The 17220-nt window shown below is 44.5% G+C and overlaps 1 protein-coding gene and 1 long non-coding RNA gene across 15 annotated transcripts in view; both read right to left on the bottom strand.

The window, feature by feature from the left end:
• The window catches only part of Emsy (EMSY transcriptional repressor, BRCA2 interacting), a 75515-nt gene extending 74627 nt beyond the window's left edge, over positions 1 to 888 (bottom strand). For 3 of the 14 annotated variants that reach the window (XM_013116330.3, XM_013116337.3, XM_013116331.3), the window contains exon 1: positions 685 to 882. The gene's annotated coding sequence lies outside the window, so the exon portion shown is untranslated. Of the gene's footprint in view, positions 1 to 684 lie in introns of all 14 variants that reach the window. The other 11 variants (XM_005073964.4, XM_040728103.1, XM_040728110.1 and 8 more) reach the window with 6 other exon arrangements.
• Positions 889 to 3265: 2377 nt separating this feature from the next.
• On the bottom strand, positions 3266 to 16945 carry LOC101844391. The gene is made up of 2 exons (XR_005881857.1): positions 16154 to 16945; positions 3266 to 3571 (listed from the first exon to the last, which is right to left on the bottom strand). It is a non-coding gene; the product is annotated as an uncharacterized LOC101844391 (long non-coding RNA).
• Positions 16946 to 17220: the final 275 nt, after the last annotated feature.

Genomic DNA, 17220 nt, shown 5'->3' with positions numbered 1-17220 from the left:
AGGGGCAGAGCCAAAGGAATCCGCTCGCTCCCCAAGCCAGTCTCCGCCTCCCGATAGGATCTCGGAGGCGGCAGGCGACCGCCCGAATCAGGCACCACGTCACGGCATCCCAAAGCATCCCCTCTAGCGAAGCTCACGGCGGAGCCGCACCGCAAAGGAAAGTCGAGCGGCCGCAGCCGGAGCGCGCGCGCTTCAGGGACCGGGGTCGCAAGGACTTACTTGGTCCCCCGCTCAAGTGTCAGCAGGCAGCCCGCCCCGCCCCCTCTCCAAACACGCACTCCTCACAGCACCACAACAAGAGCAGCCCGCCCGGCTCCTCGCCGGCGCGGCTCAGCACCGGTCCCAGTGTCAAGCCCGCGCCCCCGTGGCCAGCAGCCGGTCTCGGGAACCCTGGTCAGCGTCCGCGCCTCGCGCTCTCCTCTGTGGAGAGGACAACGGAGGGACGCGAACAGCCAGACGCCCCGGCTTCACCCCGGGAGGACCTAGACCTCGACCTCCGGTGTCCCATCACCAGGCGTGCCGGAGTCCCCCTCGGTCCACTTGAGGGAGCCCCGCGATCCCGTTAGGAAACAACGGAGGATGGGGCTGACCGCTCCAAGCCGGGCTCCCCATGACTGGCCCAGCGCCCCCATACCCTGGATAACCTGCCAGCTCTTCCCAGTACCCTGCCTGAGAGACACCCACCTGCCCGGCCTTTCGGGGCTCATCTAAAAGGCTCCTCCGCCAAGACTAGGGGACACCAGGAATTAGGTTTGTTTGCGGTGCCTCAGAAGGGGCAAGATGGCGACAGATACCAGAGCGCAGGCGCAAACGCGCGCGGCTCATCGGGAGGTGTAGTTCGCCTTTCCCGCCTTTTGAGAAACGAGCACTCAAAAGCCTCCATTCGTTCGGCCCTTTTTCCACTGCGTTTTGAAAGGAAAGGACGGGCGTCGCGAGGCCTGCTGGGAGTTGTAGTCCGAGCTCAAACGCCGTCCTCTTTCTCTGTCTCTGCTTGCCGGTCGCGTGCGCAAGGAAGTCTGGGAGTGTAGTTCCTTTTGGCTCCTCCAGTCTCTAGCTTCGCGCGCCTATCCTCCCGGCCTTTCCCGGCCAATCGGCTGCTCTTTCAGCTAAACGTGTGGCGTCACACGTACCGGTCAAAATGGCGTTGGTAATTGGAGCTGAGCTTCGACCTTTAGTCTAGCGAGGTTAGGGATGAAAGGAACACAGCTTGGTGCCTGATGAAGGGTTGGGGATTAAGACTTGGTTCTTCAGACTCTTGGGAGCAATCACCCGCGTCCTTCAGCCACCCAGACGACAACTCAAGAGAGATTATTCACGCTACGAGAACGGAGAGAAGACCTCACAGTGACCCGTACCCCCTTCTCGGTGTTAAGAGTTGCAAGTCGACGAAGGGAATCCGAGCGTTCTCTGTTAGAGGGGTTACGCCGTGTGCGAAATAGGAAAGATAGTGATATCTCGTGCTATGTCGGTCAAAGGGAAAAGGGGATTTACTTGTGGCACTACGATATACGCTATGGTAGGTTCGCCCTCAGCCTTTTGTTATTATTTAACCACACCATGTTGTGGAGGTCTTGTCCTCCCCACCCCCATTTTACAGATGGAAAGAGGGCCCATATATCGTTACAACTATCCGGAAAACCAAGATTAGTTTCTACTATTGTAAATTCCATCAAATTTTGTGGTGTTCTCCCTCTAAATGAAGAACTCAGATTTCATTGGATGCAATGAAAGTGCACAGACCTAAAGGAATTGTTGGGGTGCACCCTGCTGTTAGCAAATTCCCTTGAAAACTCGGGCTACGCTGGGAGGACATTAGCTCAGTGGTAGATTGCTTGTAGAGTGTGTGCAAGACCCGTAGCTCTGAATTGGGGTGGGGGTTGACAACAAAACCGACCCTGTGGAAATACTCAGATACACAACGTGCATAAGACTTTATTTTCCTGTGGGTCGCTGTGAATTACAGTTGTAATCCCAGCACTGGGGAAGTGGAAGAAGGAAGATCAGGAAGCAGTTCCAGGTCAGCCTGAACTGCAAGAGGCCCTGTGACCAAAAACGGTTTGAGGTTTGTTGTTGTTTTTAGTAAATTGTGAACCACTTCATAAATGTGAGTCTGTTCGTTCTCTCGAATGGAAATGTCGGTTAGTCAGGAATTAAAAGGGACCATTTAAGTTTCCTACTCGCCTCTCCTGACCTTTCTGTGCTCACTATGAGGTCAGTTGCTTAAGAATACCTTATAAGGTAGTGGATTAAATCTTAACAGGAGACTTCGTAATTTAATAGACATTCTTTGATTTGACCCTTGCCGCGTCTCCATGAGGCAGGTGTAATTAAGCTTCCCCATCCTATGAATGGAAAGGCACAGTTGTTCAGGAACTGGTGAACCAAGGGCTGTGCCTCAGAAGGCAACAACAGGGGGCTGGAGAAATGGCGCAGTGGTTAAGAGCACTGGCCTCTCTTCTAGAGAAACTGGGTTCCATTCCCAGCACCCTTGAGGTAGCTCACAACCACATAAAAGTCCAGTTCCAGGAGTTCCTCAGGTGCTGCACAAATACACTGCACAGCATGAGTATAGTACAAAGGCACACACAGGCAAAACACCCATACACAGAAAATAATTTTCTTAAAGATTTAAAGTGTTGTGAGTTCGAGGCTGGGCTGGACCGATAGCCTCCGAAACAATACAGAGAAACCCTGTCTCGTAAAAACCAAAAAAAAAATAGATTTAAAGTGTTCCAGCATGTCGATGGTTGTGAGCCACCATGTGTTTGCTGGGAATTAAACCCAGAACCTCTGGAAGAGCAGCCAGTGCTGTTAACCTCTGAGCCATCTCTCCAGTCCCAGAAAATTTGTTTTAAAGATTTATTTATTGCATACAGTGTTCTGTCTGCATGTATACCTGCTGGTCTAAAGAGGACACCAGATCTCATAGATGGTTGTGAGCCACCATGTGGTTGCTGGGAATTGAATTTAGGACCTCTAGAAGAGCAGTCAATGCTCTTAACCTCCAGCCAGAAAATAATTTTTTAGAAGGCAACAACAGGCCTGGAGAGCTGGCCCAGAGTTAAGGGCACTGACTATTCTTCCAGAGGACTGGGGTTCAACTCCCAGCACCCACATGGTGGCTCACAACCATCTATAATGAGATCTGGTGCTCTCTTCTGGCGTGTAGGCATATGTGCAGCCAGAACACTGTATACATATATAATAAACCTTTAATTTTGAAAAAAAAAAAGCAACAATAAAAACCTGACTCTTGACCAGGTAATAATAGTACATGCCTTTAATCCCAACCACTTGGGAGGCAGAGGCAAATAGTCTCGGAGGTGATGTCTGCGAGCAGACGGTGAGGTTCCAGGTTCATGGAGACTGTGTCCAGTAGCACACAGTCCAACAGCTTGTACCAGCATCCTGTCCCGGCCGTCAGCATCCCCCACTTCTGCTCCGCGGCCTGGCGGCGTCAGCCGGTTTACCTGGACCACCACCTCATCTTTCTTCTCTTGCGCTTCAGCCTGCACATTCGCTTCTTCCTCCGCTTCGCTCTCATGGCACAGGATTCCCAAGGAAGATAGCGCTAAGGCCGAGAGGACAAACAAGGTTTTAAATTTAGGCAGCCTGGGCTGGCAAGACGGTTCAGCGAGTAAAGACGCTTTGCCTTGCAAGCCTGGTGACCTGAACTCAATCTTCAGAACCCATTCACGTGATAGTGGGAGAAGTGACTTCACAAAATTGTCCGCTAACCTCCAGCGTGTGTACACACACAGATGATGCACACTTTTATTTGTTATAAATTTAGGCAGTTTGCCTCCAGAGTCTACACCTTCCGCCAGTAGTAACTCTCAAACTTTAGTGTTCAGTAGGAAGACATGAAGGTCTGGTAAAATGCAAACATTTTTGGTTATAGATAGTTAGGGGATAGGGCCAGATCCTGCTTCTAACAAGGTCCCAAGTAACAATGCTGCAGCTACATACCATTTTACATCTTTCCCTTCTTCCTTTCATTAGTTGGTATTTTTTGTTGTTCTATAGGCAAGAAGACATCCCCATGTGTTCCTACCTCAGTCTCGAGTGCTGGGATCACAGGTGTGTGCTACTGCATCGAGCTCTTAGACATACTTATACACCCTCTGTGCTATCTCTTACTGCTTTGTACTTCCAAATGTTCCCAATGTCTCTTAAAGATCAGATTCAAACTACCTGTCTCCCTTACATCTCATGAAACACACCCTGGCCCTACAGTCCCTCCAGCATGAGACATGCAGTCCCTTATCTGTTCTCACACCATGTTACAGAGCTCAAAACAGAGTTTATGGTCATTTGAAAATTCCTGGCTAGGCTGGGTGGCCGTGGTGCACAATTTTAAGACCAGCACTCTGGGAGGAAAGCAGAGCTCTGTGAGTTCCAGGCCAGCCTGGCCTACAAAATGAGTTCCAGGGCAGCTAGGACTATTACACAGAGAAACACTGTCTAGAAAAACTAAAAAAAAAAGAAAATTCCTGGCTAAAACAAGCTCTTTATGGAAAGAGACGAATCAGGTGTGTAAATTTTTGTGCCTAACACATAATAAAAGTAACAACTAAAATATATTCACAGTGGCCGGTTAGTGGCGAACACCTTTAATTCCAGCACTCGGAAGGCAGAGGCAGGCGAATCTATGTGAATTAGAGACCAGCCTGGTCTACCGAGTGAGTTCCAGGACAGGTTCCAAAACAATACAAAGAAACCCCGCCTCAAAAAACCAATAAATAAATAAATAAAATACATTCACAGCTTTCTCTGTTTCAGGTGCTGTTCTATATATTAGCTTCCTTAGTCCATACAATAACCTGATAGTAACTGTGGTAGTCATAGTTCTCTAGAGGAACAGAACTACAGAATAAATGAGTAAATAATAGTATATATGGAATTTATTAGAGTGGCTTATAGGCTGTGGTCCAACTAATCCAAGAATGGCTGTCTTCCAACAAAAGGTCCCAGAATCCAATAGCTGTTTAGTCCATGAGACTGGATGTCTCAGCTTATCATCGGTACACACTGGAATTCTGAGGAAGTAGGCTCTATGCCAGTGAAGGAATAGACTTGCCAGAAAGGCAAACAAGGCAAAGAAAGCAAGTTTCCTTCTTCCATGTCCTTCATACAGTCTGCCAGCAGAAGGTGTGGCCCAGATTAAAGATGGATCTACTCACCTCAAAAGATCCACATTAAAGGTGGATCTTCCCACCTCAAATGATTCAGATTAAAAGTAATCTTCCCACTTTGAACAATTTAGTTAAGAAAAAAAGATTCCTCAGTGGGTATACCCAGCCACATGGGTTTTAGTTAATTCCAGATGTAGTCAAGTTGACAACCAAGAATAGCTATCGAAGTAACCATGTTTTAGAGGGGGAAAAAAGGCACAGGTTAAATTCCATAATTCCATTCATAATAGATTAATAAAGTGCCAAAGCTATGATTTTAAATGGATTAACTTCTGAGGGAAAAGTAAGACTTACCCTGCTAGACCTTAATGATCAGAATTGCCTAGTCTTTGAGAATGCTTAGGAGTAGATAGAACACTTGCCTTAAGTATTCCTTGCTTGTCTAAGCAGCTAAGAGGTCTGACACTAGGTTAGAGAGATAGCTCATTGGTTTAAAGCATTTGCTGTTCTTGCAGAGGACCAGGGTTCTATCCCCAGCACCCACATAGTGGCTCACAGCTATCCATAACTCTAGTTTCAGGGGATCTGACTCCGTTTTCTGACCTCCTGGTTCACACACATGCATGCAGGCTGATGTTGGGTGTCCTTCTGCATATAAGTTTCTCTTATTGGTTGATGAATAAAACACTGATTGGCCGGTAGCCAGGTAGGAATCAATAGGCAGGGCTACCAGACCAGGAGAAGGCAGGGGGAAGGAAGGCAGAGAGTGAGGCCTCGAGGAGATGCCAAGCTGCCAAAGGAGTAACATGCCAGATTATGGGTAAGCCACAGCCCCATAGCAATACATGGATTAATAGAAATGGGTTAATAATTAACACAGAGCTAGCCAATAAGAAGCCTAAACCATCGGCTAACAGTTTAATAATTAATATGACTCTGTGTGCTTATTTGGGTTTGAAGGGTGGGGGGACCTGGCAGACAGAAACCTCCATCTACAGCAGGCAAAACACTCATACACATAAATTAAAATGGGGGAGGCAAGGATTTTGTTTGTAATTATGTGTATGTGTCTGTGGTGGGTTTGTAAACATGATCACAGTACCAGTGGAGGCTAACAGAGGGCATGGAATCCCTTGGAGCTGGAGTTATAGGTTGTTGTAAACTGCCAGATATGGAGCATGGGAACTGAATTAGGGTCCTCTTCAAGAGCAGTAAATACTCTTAACTGCTGAGCCATCTTTCCAACACTAACCTGGCTCACTTCTACATTTAAGCAAGAAAAGAGTCCAAAGAAGTAATGTAATGGAAGTCACATGAGGCTTTTATGGCAGGACTGTGTCTTCTGGTTACTATTCTTTCCACTGTACTACACTGCCCTTATATTCTTGCCTTTAAGAAGCTTTGCCACGCTAATGCAAGCAAGGGATATACTAAAAACTGGGCTATCGACTAAAACAAAATAAGTAAACTATGGAATAGTAGATCAAGATAGTGGATTGGGGGGCTGAAAAGAAACGAAACAAGGTAACTGAGAAATAAAATTAGCATTCCTGGAATCAAATAGCATCAGAAACAGCTTGAACAATCTAGAGCGGCTTCAGAAAGAACAGTAAGACACCTGGCCACTGCCTCAACTGCAGCCATTCACCGTTGGTACTTTCTGCTTCCTAATAGCTGGCTTCCTTGTCCGTCTGTCCTTCCTTCCTTCCCTTCCCTTCCCTTTCCTTCCCTTTCCTTCCCTTTCCTTCCCTTTCCTTCCCTTTCCTTCCCTTTCCTTCCCTTTCCTTCCCTTTTTTTTTTTAAAGATAGGATCTCTCTGTGTAGCCCTGGTTGTCCTGGAACTCACTCTATAGACCAGGCTGATCTTGAACTCATAGAGATCTGCCTGCCTCTGCCTCTGCCTCTGGAGAGCACCTCTGTGGAATAGGGCTTTTTGTTTTGTTTTGTGTTTGTGCTTTTTTGCAAACCCTCTTCTTCATCTACTCTTGCATTCACCATCATAAAAGCCTTTCATCATTGTTGCTGCTGGCCATCTCTGCACTTCTGCGACCGTATCTTGCACTTCATTCTACCAAGCTGTTCTACTGGAATCAATGACCAAGTTATTCCACATTCTAAGCAAAACTTTTAAATTCAGGTTTCTTTTTTTTTTATTTGGTTTTTTCGAGAAAGGGTTTCTCTGTGGCTTTGGAGGCTGTCCTGGAACTAGCTCTTGTAGACCAGGCTGGCCTCGAACTCACAGAGATCCGCCTGTCTCTGCCTCCCAAGTGCTGGGATTAAAGGCGTGCGCCACCAACGCCCAGCAAATTCAGGTTTCTTATTCCTTCACCCTTACCAAACCTGTTCAACCTGAGTGATGTTAGCAGGCTTCCAGCTACCCACTTCAATTCTGCTTCCTTTTCCTGTTTTTACTTTCTGCTCTGAACCCCAAGTCATATATTTTAAAAATCGGTCTTCTCACCAGTTTCCATCGGTCTCTGTCCTATCCACCCTAAGACAGTCCTCAACCTTACATAATTTCGCCTATGTTTGATAGCCATTGGTGCTTAATGAATTATCCCAAATCCTAGTGGCTTAAAACAATAAATACTCTGTTTTAATTCAGTTTGTAGTTTCTGACAAAACCACAAGTAGCTTAGCTGGATGGTTTTGGGGGGAAGGCAAGGTTGAGAAACGATTTCATTCCTATAATTGAGGCTGGCCTAGAACTCACCACATAGTCAGGCTGGCCTGGAACTCACCACATAGCCAGGCTGACCTGGAACTCACCACATAGCCAGGCTGGCCTGTAACTCTTGGCAGTCCTTTTACTTCAGCCTCAAGTGGTCTGATTACAGGCATAATGCTGGCATTGGGTGATTACTGGACATTTTTTGAAAATATCAACTTCCATGGTCTATAATTATTTACATCCTGGCTTCTGGCCAAAACGACTCACATCTCTCCCACCCTCCCTCACATCCTTCATTCAAAATTCCTAATCTGTCCTCATTATAGAAACAGGTTTCTGGTTTCTTTTCTTCTTCTTCTTCTTCTTCTTCTTCTTCTTCTTCTTCTTCTTCTTCTTCTTCTTCTTCTTCTTCTTCTTCTTCTTCTTCTTCTTTTAAATTAAATAAATAAATGAACTCTGTGTGTGTGTGTGTGTGTGCACGCATGCATACATGTGCATGCACAGACGCTGTGAGGTTCTGGGGGTCAAATCCATCCATAAGTAGAATGTGTTTTTACCTACTGAGCCATCTTGCCAGCCTAACTTTACTCTTGACCACAGTTTTGTCATCCTACTCTGGTCTAGCTAAGTTTCCTCAGGTACAGGCTAGCTAAGCACGTCAGCCCCAAATCCAACTGTTTCTCTGATTGAGGCTCAGGTTTTTGACCTAGGCATGATTCTCCACAGCTCCTACCCCCACCTTTAGGACTTTCTGAATTCTGCTTTCCCAGTCATTCTTTTCCAGTTAAAAAAAAAAGAAAAGAAAAGAAAAAGAAAAAAAAAAGCTGTTTTGAAGCCAAGTAATTTTTCACGTGTTTCCTGCTCATCAAAGTTCAGGAGTCCAAAGGTCTATTTTCGCTTTAACCATTCTGTTTCTTTTCATCTAAATTTATACTATATTATTGTTTTTTAAACATGTTTAAGAGTTTCTGAAGAATTATATTCTCATTTGTACAGCCATACCAACAAGTTTTATCTAAAGAAACCAACAAGTTTTATCTAAAGAAACCCTTCTCTGGCGTAGCCTTCCTATATGTTTGCTGTGGGATAATACGCTTAATAGTCACAGAATTTTTATTTCTTTATTTGAGAATAGGGTCCGATCTAATTCAGGCTAGCCTCCAGCTGGCTGATGTGGCCAAAGGTGACCTTGAACTCCTGTTCCTCCGGCCTCTACCTCCCAACACCTGGGATTACAGGTGTGTTCTACCACCCTAAGTATTTATCATTTTTAAAGATGTTGAAGCACGCTATTAAAATGTTTAAAGGGACTGTTTTCTGTTGAAGCATCATGGTGAATCTGAGGGGGGTGTTGTTGTTGTTATTGTTTTGTTTTGTTTTTGTTTTTTGATTTTTCAAGACAGGGTCTCTCTGTGTAACCTTAGCTGTCCAGTGTAACCAAGCTGGCCTAGAACTCAGAGATCTAACTGCCTCTGCCTCTCAAGCACTGGGATTATAGGCGTGTGCCACGACCCAGCAATCTGAGGTCTTTATAGAGGGTTTTATAATCATGACCTTAACTTTGTCTTTAGACTTTGTTATCCTGATAGAGCCCTAGATTTAATCTCTACCTGCAAACTGCTTCTTAATTTTAACATCACTTGGCATCTGGAAAGCTGGAAATGAAAAACAAAAAAAACAAAAAAGCCTCTTTATTTTAAAAATTAGCCAGTCTTAGTCTCTTGTTCTTAATGAGTTGTTCTTTATTTTCTCAAGAAGCCAAGTAGCACTTCTACCACTACTTAGATTAGCTAGCTCATTATGTACCTTTTAAATTTCCCTGACATCTCTGGTAGCAGAACCACTAATGCTTCCTCTACTAGACATTTAAGATTCACATTTCTCCTACTTCCACTAAGATTTTCCTCACTTTCCTTTACTCTCTCGCTGATGGATTTCTCTAGAAACATCAGGCTTCTGCTAACAGTCTTTCTGAAATGTGTTAGGTCAGCCCTAACTACTACATAACATCACCACAAAAAATTTCTGGTGAAAGACAATAAGATTTATTTTCCTCGTGAATCTGCAATGTGAGTAGGACTTGGCAGGAATATTAGCCATAGTTGGAAAGTACAAATTGTCAACAAATCACACCCGAATTTAAACTCAACTCCAACTCTTTTTTTAAATATTTGTTTATTTTATGTATATGAGTGACCTGTCCTCATACACACCAGAGGAGGGAATCGGATCCCATTACAGATGTGACCCACTATGTGGTTTCTGGGAATTGAACTCAGGACCTCTGGAAGAGCAGCCAGTGCTCTTAACCTCCGAGCTACTCTGGAGCCCTCAGTACCAACTCTTAACACACATGCCTTTCTTAATGTATCAGTATGGATGGATATTAAATTTAAAAACCAAAATGATCTGTTGTATAAGAAGAGTTAAAAAAGAAGGGGTTAATAGGAAAACAAGCCACATAATGGAGCAGCCACAGGCTCCATAAGAAATTTCTGTGGAGGCTATGCATGGTAGCTTATTCTTTTAATCCCAGCACTTTGGAGGCTGAGGCATATGGATCTCTGAGTTAGAGGCCAGTCTAAGGCTAGCCTCAAACTAAATATGTACTGAGGATAACTTTGAATTGCTGATCCTGCCTCAGCCTCTTCAGTGCTGAGACTAAAGGCTTGAGTCCCATCCCTGGCTTGCAGTCACATGGTTTCATTTTGTTTTAAATTTGAGATAGGATCTCATTTAGCCCAGTCTAGCTTTGTGCTTTCTACATAGCTGAGGATGACCTTGAACCACTGATCTTCCTGCCTCTACTTCTGAGTGATGGGATTATATTTGTGCCACCATGCCCAGCATTATGCAATGCTGAGGGTCCAACAGAGAATGCTAGGCAAGCAATCTACCAACTAAGCTATAAGCCAGGCACAAAATATCCAGGATTTTGAGGCAAAAGATACAAAGATTAGCAACTTCAAAAAGCAAAATGAGGGATGTTAGAGCCTTAGTAGTCCCCAGCTAAGAGTGCCAGTCAGAAAAATATGGGAAACACTTTGGAAGGTCAGAAGACAGGTGTCCAGCCTTGGGTAAAAGCCATAGATGGCCATTGAGATGGTGTCTCTGCCCTAACAGTTTCTAAGTCTATGATTTCCACTGTATCTCATGACAGAGTACCAGACTTAGTGACACAAGTCATTTCCATTTAAGCCGCATTGGACCCCAAGTGGCACAAGCACTGTCTGTGCTCTAGACTGTGACTTGACACTGATTAATGGCTTGATTATCAGACAGCTAAGGAGAACTGCAAATGCAAATAGAAACAAAGACATACTCTCACACATTTGAGTTTTCCCCCTACTTTATGGTGGAGAGGTAGGAGTTTTTAAGGTTCACACAAGTGCTAAAATGCTTCAGGAGAGGGACTGATGACAATCTGCAATTATCCAAGTCGAGGTCCAAGGTAGTTCCTAAAGATGGAAATAATAACCCTGTCAGAAGTGGAAATCAGCTACCATGGGGGAGGGGATGATAAATCCAAACATAATATCCAGTCTGTCTTCACCTCAGAGAGTTTCCAGCTGCTTGTGATGTTCTGCTGTGATTTGCCAGAGATGAAATGTAAAAAAAAAAAAAAATCAACTCCTCCCCAGCCAGCTGGAGAAAAGGCTTGGAGGCATATTCTCTTTGAAGACATGCTGAGAGCTCATGCAGTCTGCAGAGGAATCGTCAGTTCCAATTAAGATCTTTCCCTGGAATATCCCAGAGGGCATCATAGTTTCCCAAGTGAGCTAGTAAAGATCAGGTCAGGCATCTCTTGGGTGGAAAGGGCGCTGTTGTGATGCTATGGGCTTTAAACTTATCACTTTAAGGTTAGTGGTTCAAATCCATGCCTCACTAAAGGTTAAGGTAATCAAGGAACACATGCTTACGGAGAGCCCAAGGGTCATGTATGGAAATTTGGTTGTGGGAAGGGAATGGAGCAAAGGAAATAGACGCATGTTCACATGAGTCTATGCAAACACACGCAAACATGTGCATGCTCACATGGCCTGCGAAGCATCACAAGACATCAGTGTTAATAGCAGTAATTTAACCAGATCACAATCAGATTGAGAGTGCAGCCTAAGGCTCTGGGAACTCTGGATCTTGCTCAGATTGATGAATCATTGCATTAGCGAATGTTGAGTTGAATCTGAGAAGGCATTTCCAGTCACAGCACTCTGCCTGGATTTCCTGTAACAAGCCTTGCACCTGCCCTCACGCCTGTGGTGGCACCCCTGCCAATCTTATTCTACCAGCACCATCTTTACCCCTTCCCACTCCCAAATCTTTTCTCTTTTTTTAAGTATAAGAAGCATTACATGTTAGTCTTTTCTGTCTAACACTATAAAACTTTTACAAGAAGGCATTCAAATCTTTTTATCTCCCCCACCTTGTAAATGTTTAATCCCCCCCTTAGTATTCAGGCATCTGTACTGGCCTGTCCTTGGGGTTATGACAGGATATGCCCTCAGCTACAGCCACTAAGAGCACCACCTGTACATATTCACTATGTTCCCTTTTTAAAAGCTCCCTCCCATGCTGGGAGAGATGGCTCAGTGGTTAAGAACACTAGCTGGTTTTCCAGAGGTCCCTAGTTCAATTTCCAGCAACCATATGATGGCTCACAACCATCTGTAGTGAGATTTGGTATCCTCTTCATGCCTAAAGGCATACACACAGACAGAACACTGTATACATAATAAATAAATCTTAAAAGGTAGGAAATATTTTTTTTAAGAAAAGCCCCATCCCTTGCTCTGAGGTGTAGTTACTGTTGACCCTCAAGGCCAGATAAGGAGAAATTTAGTCTAAGGTGTGGTTACCAAACGTTTGGAGAATTAAGGAAGGTCTATTTCTTCCTTGTATCTTGATAAAGAAGACTTTTGCCATGTTCCCCTTTTTTATTGGGGTATGTAAGAATGTTGAAGAATAGACTTGGGGTGTTCAGTATTCACTGGATTTCCCTTCTGACTCTATTCTATGTCTCTCTTTTCCTTAGCGTCTTTATCTGCCATTTCTCAATCCACACTCCTCCTTTCAGGTACGAACCAAGCAAGCTGACTGGATCCGACTGAAGCCCCCAAAAGATGGGATACAACATTACACACGTAAAATAAAATCTCAAAAAATTATTTCACTTTATGAGTATGATTGTGTACCTGCTTATGTATATGTGCACCAAGTGCATGCAGTACAGATAGGACATCAGATCCCCCTGGAACTGGTGTCCCAGGCAGTTGTGACTCACCCAGTGTGGGCACTGAGAACCAAACTCAAGAACAGCAAGTGCTCTTAACTACTTAGTAATCTCTCCAGCCACTGATCACTATTTTCTAAGCACAAGTTGAGGTAGAAAATGTTCACGGAAATCAGAAAAGATCTGAATTTAAATCCAAAGTCTTCTACTTTGAAGTTTTTCTTTCCCTTCCTTCCTTATTTTCTTTCTTTCCTTCTCTCTTTTTTCTTTTTTGCAAGTACTTCTCTTGTACCTTAGTTTCCTCCATATGGAATTTTCTGTGCTGGGAATTGAACCTAGGGTCTCACACACTAGACTAGCACTAGATCACTGTGTTATACAGTGCCTACCCTCCTGGTGTGTAGCTCTTTCTTCTGAAATTAAAACCTTCTACTTTAGAGGCAACTTCTTAAGACATAGGATGTAAAGGGGAATGAAATATCATTTTATGACATGATGTACACAAGAAGGAACAACAGGGGATGTTCTAAGGGAAGGTAAAACATTGAGACAAGAAATAACAACTCAATAATTTCAGGAAGTCCCTGAAACTGGTCAGATTCACTGGGGCCCTCCCTCCCTAAGTAGTAGAGACTGCTGAGAGGGACTCTCAGCTAGACCAAGCTCCAAATAGACTCTCACCCAAGCCCAGTCACCTGAAAGATGCAGAGACCAGCAGAATTGTCTAGAAGAAACAAAGACCAGCCAAACTATTTAGAAGAGGCTCACACCAGCTGAGCCTCTGAGAAAGGATATCATGCAGCCTGTGGAGCTGCCTAAAGACTGTGCAGTGTGTGCCAGGTTTCCAGCTTTGTGAATTGCCATGCATGCTGGGTTAGGTAATACAGCTGTGTTTGAGTCAATCTGTTTCTGTAAGTAACCCCTCACCCATATTCTTTTAAGTAACACCAATAAAACCCCTTGGTTCTTGAAGCTGGACTCATGTGTCATCCACTCTTTATCTGAGGTAAGCAGAGATTGGTTCCTGTCTCCTCAGGAATAGTGTCACACAATACCTCCATATGGGATTTTTTTTAAAAGACATCCTGTGAGAAACCATGTAAAGTGCCTAGCTCAGTGATAGGTACAGGGTGGACTGAGTGGGTAATGTTAGTTCTGTTCACTGATTTATGAAACTTAACTTAGTGCTTGATAAGTGTCAGTCTCCCCACCTGTCCATTCTTCATACCTGTTATTATCTTTCCTGCATTCCATAGCTTTATCTGCATTAATTACCTCATCTTACATTCTATATTGCCTTGTGTCTTTTTTCCTTAGGACTTTGAGTGTGCATGCCTCTGCTTGTGGAGGCCAGAAGTTGGCACCATTTGTCTTCCTGTATCACTTCCCACCTTCACTAAAACAGGGTCTGTCACTGAGCCTGTAGCCCACCCATTTGGATAGACTGACGAGTCAGCAAGTCCCAAATATCCCCCTCTCTCCATCTCCCTAGTGCCAGGATTACACGCATGTGCCATCATGACTGGCATTTTAATGTGCATGCTAGGGATAGAACTGAGTTATCCCCAGACCCTTCTAGGACTTCTCATGGGCTAACTGGTCCTGTAACACACCCCCTCATGTAAACTGAATATGACTCAAGGGATGATCTTGAACAACCAGCACAGGGATTATTTTAGGAAAGGCATCTCCTGAATGATTGTCTAATTGAAATAACACTTAATCCTGCTTTCTAGGAGACCAATGAACATGCCTATCTTCTCCCAACAAGTGCTGAATGGTATAAGCATCAAGGAAGAAATTTCCCTACAATTAAGTGGTTCACAGTTGATTGCTGTCCATCCCGCCCAAATACTCAGAGCCTCTATTTCCAGATGTCTTTGTTTCTTCCACTTCCAGCCTAGCCAGACCAGAGAACATTCCCACAATTCCCAAGAGAACATTCTTATTCCCGAAAGGGTAACCTGATATATATTTTTCTGCTGATCTGATTACAGAATGAAATACATTCCTTGGAAAAAAATGCAGAAGAATGAAGTTATTTTTCTCTCTCTCTTTTCCTGCCCCTCCCCCAGTATAGAAGGCTCTTGAAAGTAAGAAAAGCTGAAGCCAGAAGGAAAAAAAGTCTGTTGTATTGCAAGCAATGAAGAACACATGTAGTCGATATAACAGATTTCCTGGGTCAAAATCTCAGAACCTAAGCCATAAAGGACTCTATCTATACCCTTGAATTGATCTTAGGAAAAGTAAAGCAACCAAGAAACAGACAAGGGAGTAGGGATATGCTCATTGGGTAAATTTGCTGTGCAAGCATGAAGATCTGAGTTCAAATGCCCAGAATCCACAGAAAGTTGGACATAGTTGCATGGGCATCTGTAATCCCAACACCCCTATAACAAGCTTAGAGACAGGAGAATCCTCCAAAGATTGTGGGCCAGCTGGCCTGACATACACAGCAGCAGGCAACAGGGAGACCCTGCCTCAAACAAGGTAGAAATAAAAGACCAACACCAGAGATTGTACTCTGATTTAGACATGTGCCGTCTCTCTCTCTCTCTCTTTCATTCTCTCTGTCTCACACACACACACACACACTTTAAAATAATATAAACATAAACAAATAAGTAGGTAAATCCCAGAAGCTTCCACACCCTGTGTCTTGTGTAACAATGAAGAACTGGAAGTAATCTAAAACTTCAATCCAATTCAGCCAGCATTTTGTGAAATCATAAATTCAGGGTAATGGAGTCAGAGAGACATTGGTGAAGCCAGACTTTTAATCTTAGTCTATTGTTCTGTACACTAAATTATTTTCCTCACTGGGTGGTGGTGGCACACGCCTTTAATCCCAGCACTCAGGAGGCAGAGTCAGGCAGATCTCTGTGAGTTCCAGGCCAGCCTGGTCTTCAAAGAAAGTTCCAGGACAGTTTCCAAACTTGGTTCCCTGCACAAGCCACTAATGATCAGGAGAATCCCCCCAAATAGCCCTGCTATTTTTGTTTGTTGAGACTAGGTCTCAATAATGTAGTTCAAGCAGGTTTTTCCTGCTCCCGCCTCCTGAGAGCTGGAATTAAAGGGGTGGGACACCTCTAAGCTGAACAAGGCCTAGGTTCTTACCCAGGTTCTGTTCCCAGCTGTATGACCACATGGAAGTTCCCACTTCTGGACCTTGGTGAGTCGGGAGGAGCACTTCGTTCACAGCCTCCCCTCCTCTCTATTGTAGCATTTATCACGTCCTTCGCAGATCTGAAACTTGTGGTTTCCTTCTCGTTCACCAACCTGAGTGTCCTGAGAGGAATGACTTTCATAGTATCTGACATTAAAACTTAGGTCGGAAAAATGCCAACAGAGTAAAACTAATTTAGTCTGAGGGGAAAGTGGAAACGCAAACAAGGCAGACTTGGAGCTTGAGTGTATGAAGCAGTAGGACTGAGGGCAGCTAGCGAATTACCAGGAGAAGCCCTGGCGCCAGGATGATTCACCTGGGCTCAAATGGCATACTGTGAGGGTTTATGACAGAAGCTAAGGATGAGCCCAGAGTGAGTGTGGGCAGAGAAGGCACGAAGAGCGCCTGACCTTGCACAAGGCAGGGCAACACTGCCCAAGAAGTGTATGGCCTGAGTTCATGAGACTGCAGGAGGTTCCCAGGCAGAGAAAGGTTCTACTGTAGCAGAGACCAGCGATGCTGAAGGGAAAGATAGGAGCAGACAGAGTCTAGGGGGCTGCAGGCAGGCTGGTGAAGTGGGAAGAGCTTGACAAGACAGGGGGAAGTAAGCAAGGGAAGATTGAGGTCAGAATGTGAAAGCCTTCAGCTCCAAGCTAAGACTTCAGATTAACCCACAGGCTGTAAATCCCCTCGTGGTTTCTCCTATACGCTTTGCTTGCCTCCAGATACAGGTTTGAAATGGTTAGTTTTGCTGCTGTTTCAAATCCAGGTCTGGCTACCCTTATTCTGGTTGTCCTGAGGATTGTTTGTCCTAGGTGCTATGTGCAAGTGTTGTGTAACTCTGCAGACTTGCCACACCCTTTTGTCACATGCTTCTGTTCTCGGGTTTTGTTAAGAAGAAAAATATTTCCTAGTATCAGTGTCTTGCTAAAAATTAGGACACAGAGGTCAAACTACCATGGCAGGCATTTCAGGAAATGGAGAACAGCCGGCCTCTGTGAAGAAGAAACGAAGTCTG

This window comes from Mesocricetus auratus, unplaced genomic scaffold (genome assembly GCF_017639785.1).
Source record: "Mesocricetus auratus isolate SY011 unplaced genomic scaffold, BCM_Maur_2.0 Super-Scaffold_4256, whole genome shotgun sequence".
NCBI lineage: Eukaryota > Metazoa > Chordata > Mammalia > Rodentia > Cricetidae > Mesocricetus > Mesocricetus auratus.
Note: the sequence above shows the minus strand (reverse complement) of the source record. Positions and strands in the feature narration are given on the sequence as shown.